The sequence below is a fragment of the Dermacentor albipictus genome, chromosome 8 (assembly GCF_038994185.2).
Source record: "Dermacentor albipictus isolate Rhodes 1998 colony chromosome 8, USDA_Dalb.pri_finalv2, whole genome shotgun sequence".
In the NCBI taxonomy this organism is placed as follows: Eukaryota; Metazoa; Arthropoda; class Arachnida; order Ixodida; family Ixodidae; genus Dermacentor; species Dermacentor albipictus.
Genome location: NC_091828.1, coordinates 68902222 through 68915000, shown reverse-complemented (window position 1 = coordinate 68915000; position 12779 = coordinate 68902222). Strand labels below are relative to the sequence as shown.

The window sequence follows — 12779 nt, the reverse complement described above, 5'->3', positions numbered from 1 at the left end:
GCGGTCAGCGCTCACTGAAAACACCACGTGCGAGCTCTCCCGGACATTTCTCTAAGTACTTTCGAAACGAGAGAAGTTTCTTACTGTCTAAATAATAATCTTGGGCAAACTTAAAGCACACAATCGTTTACAGACGCTATCTCTTTACCGAACACGTACAGTGAACGCCGCTGCGCGCGGTCGCCGCGATGGAGTCTCCCGAACCGGCTTCTTGCGTGAAAGGTAGGTAAACCCTGAGAGCAAACTATGTGAAATATGTTCTTGTAGTGTTTGTATAACTAAATGGAGTGTAATAGAACGAAGCCTCAATGCAGTGATCGCGCAGATTCGCAGCGACCGACTGCGCGTCTGCATGCTTGTCCGCGCACTGTTTCGCTTTCTCCGCGCGCGCGTTTTCGCACCGTGCCATGAGCTTTAGGCCGCAGAATATGAGCATTTGACAGTATACAAGCAACCATAGTTGGTTGGCGCTATCACAGCTGTTCAAAAATAATTTCATTGTAGAGACTTCGACGCCTACGGGGACTGTGATGTGCCGTCGCGACGATTCAATCTTTTTTTTTTCTTCTAAATTATTTGACCTTTCAATACTATTTATCGAGTTGCGTCGCACTGTATGTTCATCACTGTTCTCAGCGTGCAATTTCCCGCTGCTCCTTTTTTGTAATCCAGTGCATTAATTCATAACACAAACATGACCATATGCCATGCTTTTTTTAAATGTGTTTCTTACTGCTGCCTTTCCACTCCACTGAACTTGCCAGTATCTATAGCATCGACAAGTTCATAGACCAGACCGTCACGACATTAGTCGGGCAGCGGACTCGGGCGAGCGTCTCAGGGCGCGTTTTCAGAACATCGCAGACCGGGCGCCGTAGCAGAAATCTTCCTCGCGTCTGTGCTTGCTGCATACCCGAGTTGTAGCCGATGACTGTTTGCCGGTTTTATGTTTCGCGAGCCAAGCTTAACGCAGCTTCTTGTCCTGCGGCTACGTGTGAATAAGGCTGACACCGGCCTCCGTTACGTGCGTCCGGCCCTGCGGCACCGAGCAGTAGCCTACCAAGTTGCGTGCCTTCAAAGGCAGCCACTACCTATTGTAGTGTTTTCCAGCGTTGTAAAGGAGACACTCGAAGCGGGAAAATCTCGCCACTAAATGAGGACAGCAGCGTACGAGAGAATTTAAACTCGTTTTCAGCTCGCTTCGGCGCGCCCGAAGTAGCCGACGCGGCCGCTATGTCCACGTGATCCCTCCTAGCACGTCACGCCGACGGTGGCGCCAGCTTTTCCAGTGGTGGAGCTCCAGGCCAATAGCGCGGCCGCGGGGTCTCTACCATAATAGCGATCTGCGATGAGTACACAGCCTGGCTTCACCGAAGGCAGAGGGCTTCGTGTGCGCTGTCTTCTCGCCGCTTAATTCGCGTTGAAGCGAGTAGTAGCACAAAGGTCAATTTGCTCGCTGCTGCCGCCCTTCCTGGCGCCAGCGTTTTGACACCGACTTTCCGCAGTCATCGAACAAGATGTGTATATGTTTGTCAGTGCGCGTTGCACCATGCTTGTTAACTTATTTCGCAGGTGGATGTTTACGAACCTATGAGGTCAACAAACTACTATCCTGGCGGCGTATAGCTGGCTAATTATTGTCTGTTGCAATCGAAGTGTAGCTTTTCCGGCGGAGCGGCGCTTTTTTTTTAAATAATTTGGGAGCTTTCTCTATTTTCCAGAGGAAGTAAACACGCGATGGGAATTTTGCTGAAACGCCCTTCCTGTTTGCATCTCTTCGGATCTCTACGATGTTTTATTAACAATTGGTCTGTCAGAACAATACTTCAAAAATTAACTAATTGATTCTTATTTTATTGAAACTGAAAAAAAAATTCATTCGACTCTCGTTAAGCGAAATCTCAAGGGACTACTGAAGTAAGTATCATTTAAAGAAAATTGAAAAACAAAATGATTTCCAGTTTATCCATGTTCTCCATTTTTATCATTTTGCCTTTGCATTGCCCTAATGGGAAAGCAACCAATCATAATGCCGTTCCTCCGTTTCAGAAGCAGTTTGTTTTTAAATGATCACCAATTATCGAAATACCGCTTGACAGGCTTCTTCAGCAGATTCTAAAGTACATGTCCATGTTCGTATTTGGGCAGAATCATACATGTTCCCTTTTTTAACTGCACGCATAATAGCTCGCACACACTGTGCGTTCACGCGCGTGGGCATGTGTATGTGTTTGTATGCGTGTGTCGAATTATGTGTTTTACAGCCAAGGTTTCCAAGACGTGAAGATATTGAGAGTACGGTGGTTCACGAATTCTGTGCGAAGGCTTGCGTTAACGGTAGACACTGTTTCAAGCAATCGACCGTAATCGATTTGGACATACTAATGAAAAGAATAAGCTAAAAATGAAGCCGCACTTGCGTGCTTGTTGTCGCTAGCCATGGCGGCCGAGGTGGCGTAGAGCCATTGGTGTTACGCTGCTAAGGTCGAGTTTCCGGAATCAAATCTTGGCCAAGGCGGCAGCGTTTTTTAGAGGTGAAATGCAAAAACACCCGCGTACCTCCAATTGGGCGCACATTAAACAACCCAAGCTGGTTAAAATTCTAAGGCGTCCCCTAATTTAGCGTGTCTGATGATGATATTGTGGTTCTGGCACGTAAAATCCCAGAATTTTATAAATAACATTGGCGACATAACCGTGTTATGTGTTTGCTTATCTATATATGCGTATGCACAGTCACTTGCGTGCTGATTCACTGGCACTACAATTATACTGTACATCTGAATGCATACGGAATCATATGTATTTACAGCACCTCACTACATACACCCAATAAAATGACGTTTTTTTTTTTTTTACTTCGTACACTTTTCTTCAAGTATAATGTCTTTGCTCGAAATACGCCCTTCAAGATGAATTCCCTGCTCAGGCGGAGGCATCGCAGCACGTGATACACCTCCTTCGTTATTTTGACCGTGCGTCCTAGCCCCGTGTTTGCTCTACAATGCTGGTAGATGTGCATGCCTAAAACGCTTGAACCCCTTATGTGTTCCGACTCTGTAATCGCTATGAAGGTAAAAGCTTTCCTTGGCTTCGTTTTTGGCCTTTACCGTGTTCCGACGCTTCCGACAATATGCTCCAACTTTTCAGGAGCCGTACAATGTCCCACCTGTTTAAATTTATCATCAATGCTATCTAGTTCCGTGTATAAGGCTTCTTCTCTTTTAACCATCCGGAACCTAATCATGTGGTGACGTCATCTGAGTACGCAACATGCGTGATGTGCGGTATTTTGGTCACCTTGTCGGGTAGTACGTATTTTGCAATATTCAAAAGTTTCACCGACATCTATGTTTCTCTAGGGAGACCGACCATCTTAAAAGCTACCGTGCTTGTCTTTTGTCCTACCTTGACGTGAAAGCTTCTGCGCTTGGCGAAAGACGTTATAAAGCTACTCGCGCTTCCTTGGAGGCTGAAGGATGGTGCTTATGTCACGATAATTTCATGCACGAATTTCATGAAAATCTGTAACTGTACACCTTTTAAGATTATCGGCGGTGCTCACGTAATATGGAGTACGGCTTCGTTAGCCGCAGGAGGATATTTTCCATGTATAACCTAGGTCAAAAACGTTACCCCCATTGATACAAGTTCCCGGTTTTCTAGGACGAAATTTAGATGCACATTTATCCTGATTTTTTATTCTATTGAACGCGCACGATATTAACGATATTGGCATCAGGTTACTCAAGAAGGCTGGTGGCATGACAGGCTCCGGTATGGGTTTCCAAACACGAAACTTCTAGTTAAAGGCACATACCTTTTTTTTTTCAAACGTGATGGATTTCGTTGAACAGTGATTTTTTGTTATCATAGAGAGGTTACGAACGCCCGCTGCAGAAATCCCGCCTGCCCGCGGTGTGCTTCTTGATGTAAATACAGAAGGGCGTGGTTGGGGTTCAGGCATCATGAATGGTCTGGTTATGGCATCGTAATCTTCGTCGGCGTTGTTTTTAGCATACGTTGTCACCAGTGGCAAATATGTTTGCGGGATGGACACATAATCAGCACTTTCAGCGAATGCGGTAGCGCTGATCCCTTCTTGTGGGGCCATTCGTGTGGATGTATAAGCTGCCATGCGTTGGCTTAAGAGATAGCCGTGTACCCTCGAAACTTTCGGAAAACGCGTGTGTCTGTTGATTGCTTCGCACGTTTACATCTACCATTCAGTAGTTTCAACATTTTAACTACATTGCTACCGAAGGATCAAAGATGCCTCCGCACCATGAATGACGGTGAGCACGCGGGATCAACGTCGTTGCCGCCTCCAACGTCACCGTCTCCAGCTGCGAGGCTGTCACCTTCGGTTGTGGTTGTGCATCCCAAGGATCCTGGAACTTTCTGCGGGACCGTTGGTGCCGACGTTGAAGGGTGGGTGGCGATGTACAAACACTTGAGTGGAATCAAGAAATGGGACCCTACGCTTACGCTAGTTGACTTGTTGTTCTACCTAAGAGTCAGGGCAAAAGTGTGGTACGAAAACCACGATGAGGAGCTAACCAGCAGGGATCAATGCAAAGAGAAGTTGACAGAGTTGTTTGGCAAACCAGCCAGCCGTAATATTGCCACTAAGCGGGGACTGGCCTCCCGGGCCCAATCCCCTACGGATTCCTATGTCACGTGCATCCAGGATGTGCTGGCACTTTGTTGTAAAGCCAATCACCCACCGCCGAGTCTAACATTGCCGACAACTCTGCTAGGAACCCATGGTACAGTCGCTCCCCATCTCTGCGCGGACACCAGTCTCGTTCACCACAAACACGTCGCCCATCTTCCCGTTCGCCAAAGCCACGTCGCCTTTCGTCCCGTGTGGCTTTTCGCCACAGCCTTTCGGAAAACTAAAACATGCGGCCGTTGGAGGTGGTGCTGCATTGCCAACTACTGCAGCAAATTATCTGTCTATGCCCACAAGGAGAACTCTAATTGGCATTAAAATAGATGGCGTACCTGTCTAAGCACTCATCGACACTGGAGCCTAAGCATCTAAGATGACAGCCTACGTAGATATTTAAAAAATCTCCCCTCCCCAGCAGCTGCCCGAGTACTTCGTGTGGCCGACGGCGGCGAGGGGGTTGTTCTTGGAGTGTGTACAGCGCGTGTAAGTACAGCCGGACACCGTACTTCTGTTCTCTTTGCTGTGATCGACAACTGACCTCACGACGTTGGCCTTGATTTGACTTTTTACCCTATCATCCTGCTCTCACCGAGTGCCCAACCGGCGTTCTTCAATTGGAAGTGCCTCAAGCCGCCGATGAACCGAGCACCGCCCCAACGCACGTGTGCTCACTTCAATATGTGGGTCTGTGACCTGAGGCAGTCGCTTACGTCGCTTTGACCGCACAGCCACAGACTCCTCACGGTGAATATGTTCTTCGCCCCATCATCGATGTGCTTTTGAACCGGAACGTTGCTCTTCCGCATACGCTGGTGACGATTAGTAACAACGGCGCCGTTCTTCCGCTCCTGAATTTCAGCCTCTACGCTCAAGTGCTTCCAGCTGGCATGTTTTTGGCGAGCGTTTCTGATACTTCCGAAATAACATTGAGAGTCTGAATGCCGAGAGTGGTTTCTTAGCGCCAATTGCAGCTCACAGCTCTGATTCACTAACAGATGACTTCGCGAACATGATTGCACCTGACCTCACCTCGGCACAGGCCACGGACATACATCTCCTCCTCGAATCGTACCGTAACATCTTTGATTTCTGTGACAGGCCTTTAGGCGAAACATCTGTTGTTCACAACCGTATAAATACTGGAGAAAAGAATCCAATTCGTCGGCGTCCCTATCGTGTATCGCATGCTGAACGTCGAGTCATCCAATCAGAAATATACGTAATGCTCCGCAACAGGGTCATCGAGCCATCAGCCAGCCCTTGGGCTTTGTCTATCGTTCTTGTGAAAAAGAAAGATTGTACCTGGCGTTTTTGCGTCGATTGTCGACACTTAAAACAAGAACACGCGAAAAGACGTCTACCCAATCGCACGCATCGATGACGCCTTGACTGCTTCCATGGAGATAAATACTTCTCGTCCATCGATCTTCGATCCGGCTACATGGCAGATATCAGTAGATAAAATGGACCACGAGAAGATGACCTTCATCACACCGGATGGCTTATATCAGTTCAAAGTCATTCCCTTTGGCCTATGCAATGCTCCTGCGACATTTGAACGTAGGATGGACTCACTTCTGCGTGGCTACAAATGGACCACCTGTATTTGCTACCTTGACGATGTTGTTTTTTCTCTCACGTTCGGCAGCCACCTTACCCAACTCACTGCCATTTTTGCAGTCTTGTGAAAAGGCGGCCTCCAGCTGAACTCCACGAAGTGTCAGTCCGGGCGCCGTCAGATTATCGTGCTGGGACACCTTGTTGACGCATCCAGTGCCCAACCAGATATGGAAATAGTTCGCGCCGTACGCAGTTTCCCTGTGCCACGTTCTCCTTCTGACGAGCGCTGCTTAGTCGGCCTTTGTTCTTAATTTCGCCGTTTCGTCAAAAACTTCGCCGACGTTGCTCGGCCTTTGACAGATCTTATAAAAAAGAACACGCCGTTCCCATGGGGCCCTGAGCAGTATCATGCGTTCGCCGCTCTCATAGGATTTCGCACCACCCGTCCCATATTTGACCACTTTGATCCATCTGCACCGGCCGAAGTCCACAATGGCGAAGCGGCCAGGACATTGGCGCTGTTCTCGCCCAACAGCAGAATGGTACCGAGTGCGTCATAGCTTACACCAGCCACCTGCTGTCGCCTGCCGAAAGAAATTACTCCATCACCGAGCGGGAGTGCTTGGCTTTACATTGGGCTGTCGCCAAGTTCCGGCCATATTTGTACGGGCGCGTTATTTCATTCGTTACAGACCACCACGCACTGTGCTGGCTGTATCCCTCCGAGACCCGACAGGACGGACGGCTTGGTCGCTGGGCTTTGCGGCTCCATGAATTTTGATTTATTGTCAGCTATGAGTCAGGACGTCTGCACAAGGACGCTGACTGCCTCTCTCGTCATCCCGTGGATCCTCCCGATCCTACTGCGTATGATCCAGTGACCTGCCTGATGGCTTTGACTGACATGACCGACATTTGCGCTGAACAACCACGCGACGCATCCTTACAGTCCATCTTAGCCAAGTGCAATCTGGCAGCACCGACGGCACGTGCCGCATGTTCTTGCTGTATGATTGCAAACTACCACCGCAATATCAACCCTGATTGCCCTGAGTTGCTCCTTGTCCTCCCTCGTCATCAGCCATCCGTCATTCTCGAACTTCACGATGCACCGACAGTGGCACAGCTTTGAGTTTTGCGTATATACGACGTACATATATACGTATATACGTATATATATTGCGTATATACGTATATACGTTATGTCGCAACTTGAGAATTGTGTCAGCGCCGGAAGAAACATTTCCTGCGACCTGTCGGACGACTCCATCCAGTTGAAGTTCCCTTTGAACCGTTCTTTCGCGTAGGCCTTCACCTGCTTGGCCCTTTTCCGACAACGACGGCAGTGAATAAGTGGATCGCCGTCGTTACGGATTATGCGACACGCTACGCGATAACAAAGGCGTTACCGACTAGTCTCGCAACAGGCGTCACCGACTGTCTCCTCCACGACGTCATTCTCCACCACGGTGCACCTCGACAGTTACTTACAGGCGGTGGCTGCTCGTTCTTGTCTAGAGTTGTCGACGACCTCCGCCGCTCTTGTCCTACTGAGAAAAAGCTGTCCACCACCTGCCACCCACAAATGAACGGTCTTACGGAACGTCTCAGCTAAACAATCACAGAGCTGCTGTCGATGTACGTCTCCAACGATCACCCCGACTGGGACGCCACGCTGGCCTACGAGTTCGCGTATAACTCGTCCCGACATGACATCGCAGAACCTTCCCCCTTTTATCGTTTGTACGGTCGTGACCCCACATTGTTGTTTGACACCACCCTCCCTTCTGTGCCACATGTTGCAACTGAGTACGCTAGTGAAGTCATCGATCGCGCTCACATGGCGCGTCAAGTCGCGCGGTCTCGTTTACTAGCCTGGCAGCATATACCAAAACAGCGGTGTGACCAATGCCATCGCGATGTTAAATTGGCGCCAGGTGCTTCGGTGCTCCTTTGGTCACCATGTCGTCGTGTTGGCCTCTCCCAGAAGCTTCTCTCTCACTACACAGTGTCTTATGAAATTTTACGTTAAGTTAACGACGTAAATTACAAGATTTCGCCCCTGCAGTTTGATACATCCTCAAGTCCGACGCCTGTTGACCTGGTGCACGTTTCGCGCCTGAAGTCATACTTCGCTCGCAATTCGCCTACCATGCACCGAGACGGCGCTTCACCACCCGGGGGAGCTTTTACGGAAGGATGAAAGAAGAGAGGCGAAGAAGAAGATCGCGAGACGTTGGCTGCTGCTTGTTATTGGTGGTCAGCCATCTTAACTACTCTTCATGACTCTTCTTGCATATATATTGTAAATCCAGTCTTCCTATACTCCCAACATCCTTGTAACAATATGTTTGAAACTTGCGTAACTGAACATTCAGACTTTGAAGTTTCGTGTTTTTTTTTCTGTACACATATAGTTCAAACGTCTGAAGACGTCTAGCCCGCAATGTGAACGAGTGCTTGTAAAGCTCTAAGGCGCGTGATGCCACGCGCAGGCATTTAGTGGCCTTCTGTTTGGTATTACATATCAATTCAAAACGATCATAGTTTTCGGTTTTCTGCAGTTTTCCACATCTGTCCCACTGCGTTAACTAGGCCATTCGCTTGTCCCTCCGTACAGTGAAGCGAGTACCATAAAAAATATCTTCCTGTACTGGTGGAGGACTGCGGCCAAAGTATTCGGCAAGGACTGCCCATTTGTAAGTTCAGATGTTAGATGTCCACGTTATATCAGGAGTGATATCCGCATCTGCCGAGACTGGCGAGTGATACTTTTATTTTTTGGCCCTTTAAAAGCTGTTGGCCGTATGCGTTAGCGTCCTCAATTACTCTATGTTCACCGTAGACTGTACTTGGCCTAATTAGTGGAGCAGAATTTCATCTTTGAAATACAACTTCGTAAAGTATAAAGTTTGTAAACAGAGATAAGGTGCCTCAGAAAGGCTGGCCAGCCTTTCTGATGCACCTTATGCCTGTTTGCGAACTTTATACCACAGTGTGCTATTCCATCTGTCGGCCCCTTTCTTGATTTTGAAATCCTTAAAGTGCGGGTCCAAGTACAGGTCGATCGGGGCTAGGCTTTTTTTGCGGGAGTTTTATTCGAATGACGTAAATTAAATAGATGAATACATTATATTGTGATGCCAGTTCCAGCCCACATCCAGTAACACTAATTCTGTTGCTGCGCCGAAGTTGGGTATCTAGCTGTACATGGGTGATGTTCTGCCATATGTAAACAGTCCTGTTTTGGTGTTCTTCGGAACCTTCATACATGACAACCTTTCGAGACGTGGCAGCAGGTTTCATTCTACCATGCAGCACTTCAATTTCGTTTTTATTGAAGACGCCTGAAACTAACTCAGGCATGAACATCCATGCCCACCTACTTAGGGGAAAGCGTACGAGATGAGCCGAAGTGCCCATCTTAAAAGCCGACTCTACTGCCAACTTGGGTGCCACTGGAGTGCTGGACTACGATTTCATTACGCCCATGGAATCTTCGTGTGAGAGACCATTTTTCTCCTACATAAGACATGTTAAATTTATTCGAGGTAACGTCTACAATAGTTTGCATTTCAGGTTAGACTTACACAGGAAATGTGCAACTTTTGTTTTCTTTTCGCTTATTTGCCTCTGGCAGTCTGCTTACTCTTGCCCCAAGTGATCGTGAGCTTAGACGCTAGCGCATCACCAGTAGTTCTTCGTCACCATAGCAAGCCTGTCCCCACCGGTACACTTATGAACCACGTTTAGTTCCTTTGTAACTATTAGCGAGAATCACTGTTGGGCCACACCTGTTTGCAATTTCTTACATTTCACTGGATTTATTTTAAACGCCGGAAAAGGAAGCGTACGAGAGGTAACAGGCCACAAACAATATATTACATTGATGTCTTGAAATCCATTGTAAAACACGGTTACATGCCAGAGAAAAGTATAATAGTTGCTTAAGTAGATAGCTATTACAAACAAGAACATTAGAAACAATACCAAAGTAAATGTTCCTCGTTCAAGTTGCTGCTAATAAATATAGATTTTATGCCTATAGGACATACCCCTTTTTTTAAGTTGTCATCACTAGTTTAGAAGAACTTTTTGCTGGGCTAGTTGGTGCATTGTGTTGAAGAACGAAGTTGCGCATTCAAAAAAGGCAACCACAGGAAAAGGCGATGGAGACAGAAGGAAAGAGCGCAAACGATCAATTGGCTTCACTAGATCATGTTTTGTGATTTATATATATTTTGGAGAAGTATGGCACTGTAAAAGCGTTGTTAGGCTTCTGAAAGACGTATTCACACAGCGAACAAATCCTATAGTTTGCTTCAGGGAGCGTGCATTATGTGACGTGCATGTCACGCCATAATGACGTGTCCACACTAGTCTACAGCATCCGCGAGGAGCTCAAAGGTTTCGCCTTCTCGCTGCTAACTGTGCTATCGGAGGGCGTTGGAGGAACTCAACCTATATAATTTAGCGTATATCTTGCCACTTTGACTGCATTCTCTTTGTTTGCCATCGCGTAGTTATCGGCCGCGTGCCGGGCCGAGGAGCCAGCTAGGCTACTCGGAAATCGACGCCCTGCACCCATAGGCTAAAAACGGTCCGCCACCTGAAGAGCGTCTCACGAATAAAAAAACTGCGTGTTGTAAGGGGTAATGCTCGTCTATGTTTCGTTCACTGAAAGTTGGCTTGAAGTTGGCTTGAAGTTGGCGGCCGCGCCTCTTGAAGTTGCCTTGAGAGTTTCACCCACACGGCATCACTCAGGCTGACACTCCCGCATGGGCCACCTTAGTTTGGCAACACTGATGTCCTTCAGTCTTCTGCGCTGCTTGTGCTAATAAAGAAGCAGAGGAGGCACCCCCATCTTTGCGCGACGCCACTAGTAGCGAATTGCTACGTTATCGTAATGCCGATAAACATGGATATCTTGAAGCGACTCACAATTCGTCCATGACAGTTAGCAATATGGTGGTCGCTAAAGTGCTATCTTTGAGCTCATGTTGAATCTATGATGTTGAAACCAAGAAGTGTAAAACTCAAATCTACACAGCGAAAACCTTTTGACAAGCGCGAACATGAACGTGACCATTCTTAAAAGCTTCCTTCAAACAATTACGGGTCATTATTGAAACTCTAAAGCGCGGTTTAGCAGATATAGGTACATATATTGTATATGTTACTGTAGTTTTAAGATTTTGACCCAGCCTGCTAGCTTCACTACTGCTAGATATTATTTCCAGTCTTTTTTATAATTCTGTCTCTTCACTTGCGGCATAGACATGGCGAATTCTGATGCTGATAAATTCTGGCTCGCCCAGAAACCCACCCAAGAAGGTGGAGCAGCGGTATCCACTAGGCATATTCTTATATATGCTCAAATTAAGAGTCAGGTGGTTCATTAGATCAAACTTGCGAGAAGCGAATTATTTACCTATTTCTCAGAGAAGTGTCCTGCGATAGAAGGTCCAGAAAACTGAGAGAGAAGACCGTATGACCCTCTTTTATGCTCAAGAAGTTCCTGCTGAATAGCCCAATGGCAGCGCCTTTACTGTCTCTTTTTTTTATATTAGCGCACAGTACAACAATAGCCAGTTTAAATACGTGCTTCGCCAAGTGTTCTTATCAACAACGAAGATACAGAGAGCATTGCAATTTGTGCGCACAATAGTGACATCGTGTCAGTACCATTGGCCAATGAAACCTGGGCGACGGCTGGGCCATATGGCTCTGCTGCATTCTCGCAGCAAACAATACCCCAGACATGCCTTCCTGATACTTGCGCCTAGGCCTTAGTTTAACTTACCCTATGTAACATGAGGTTCCCAAGGGACGTTGTATGCAATCTCTATGAGCGAGTCTTGGCAACACCACATATTGTACTGTCGATGTACTATGTGGGACAGACTTTCACAGCACAAGAGACAGTCGTTGCCTTCAGATGGCCCAACGAAGCTTTTCCATCCTTCTTTTTGGAGATGTCCTCGACAGTAGCGTTGGCGTAGCCAGAAATTGTGTTCGTGGGGAAGAGGGGGAGGAGATGCCAAAGAAAGAGTAAATATAACAAAATTCAGATGGTTAAACTAGAGAACACGTCCTTGCACCCCAACGATGTTTTTTTTTTCCGTTGGGAATGCGTAAAAAGGGAGAATGCAAAGGCCGGAATGTGGCGTAGGCCAGAAGGCGATTGTCTGCTTCGGCGGCTGCTGCCCCGATCGAAGGACCGACCCAATAAAAAGAAAGTTCAAGGCATTGTTCGCAGAGCTGCAAGCACATACCGCCCGGCATCTTACACCGACTACACGAAAAAAAAAGACCTACTATGCCCTAAAAACCCGCGTATAATACGACAGGCATGCACGTCGCTACGGCACTGCGCACTTTCCATCTAGGTGAGCACGTTCTGGGCCAAATCCGACCTGCCTTTGTGCGCATTCGGATGATGAAGGTGATGTAGCGTACAGGATGAGGCACTGTGCAGCAATAACGAAATCAATACTTTCAGCCCTATTCTCGCGGAAATTTTGGTTTGGATCCACATACAGGA

The 12779-nt window shown here is 47.4% G+C and overlaps 1 long non-coding RNA gene across 1 annotated transcript in view; it reads right to left on the bottom strand.

Annotated features, from left to right (window-relative positions):
- The window catches only part of LOC135914503 (uncharacterized), a 27116-nt gene extending 15325 nt beyond the window's left edge, over window positions 1–11791 (bottom strand). Inside the window, exon 1 of the long non-coding RNA XR_010568323.1 lies at window positions 11667–11791. This is a non-coding gene — a long non-coding RNA (uncharacterized lncRNA). The remainder of the gene's footprint in view (window positions 1–11666) is intronic.
- Between the last annotated feature and the right edge of the window lie 988 nt (window positions 11792–12779).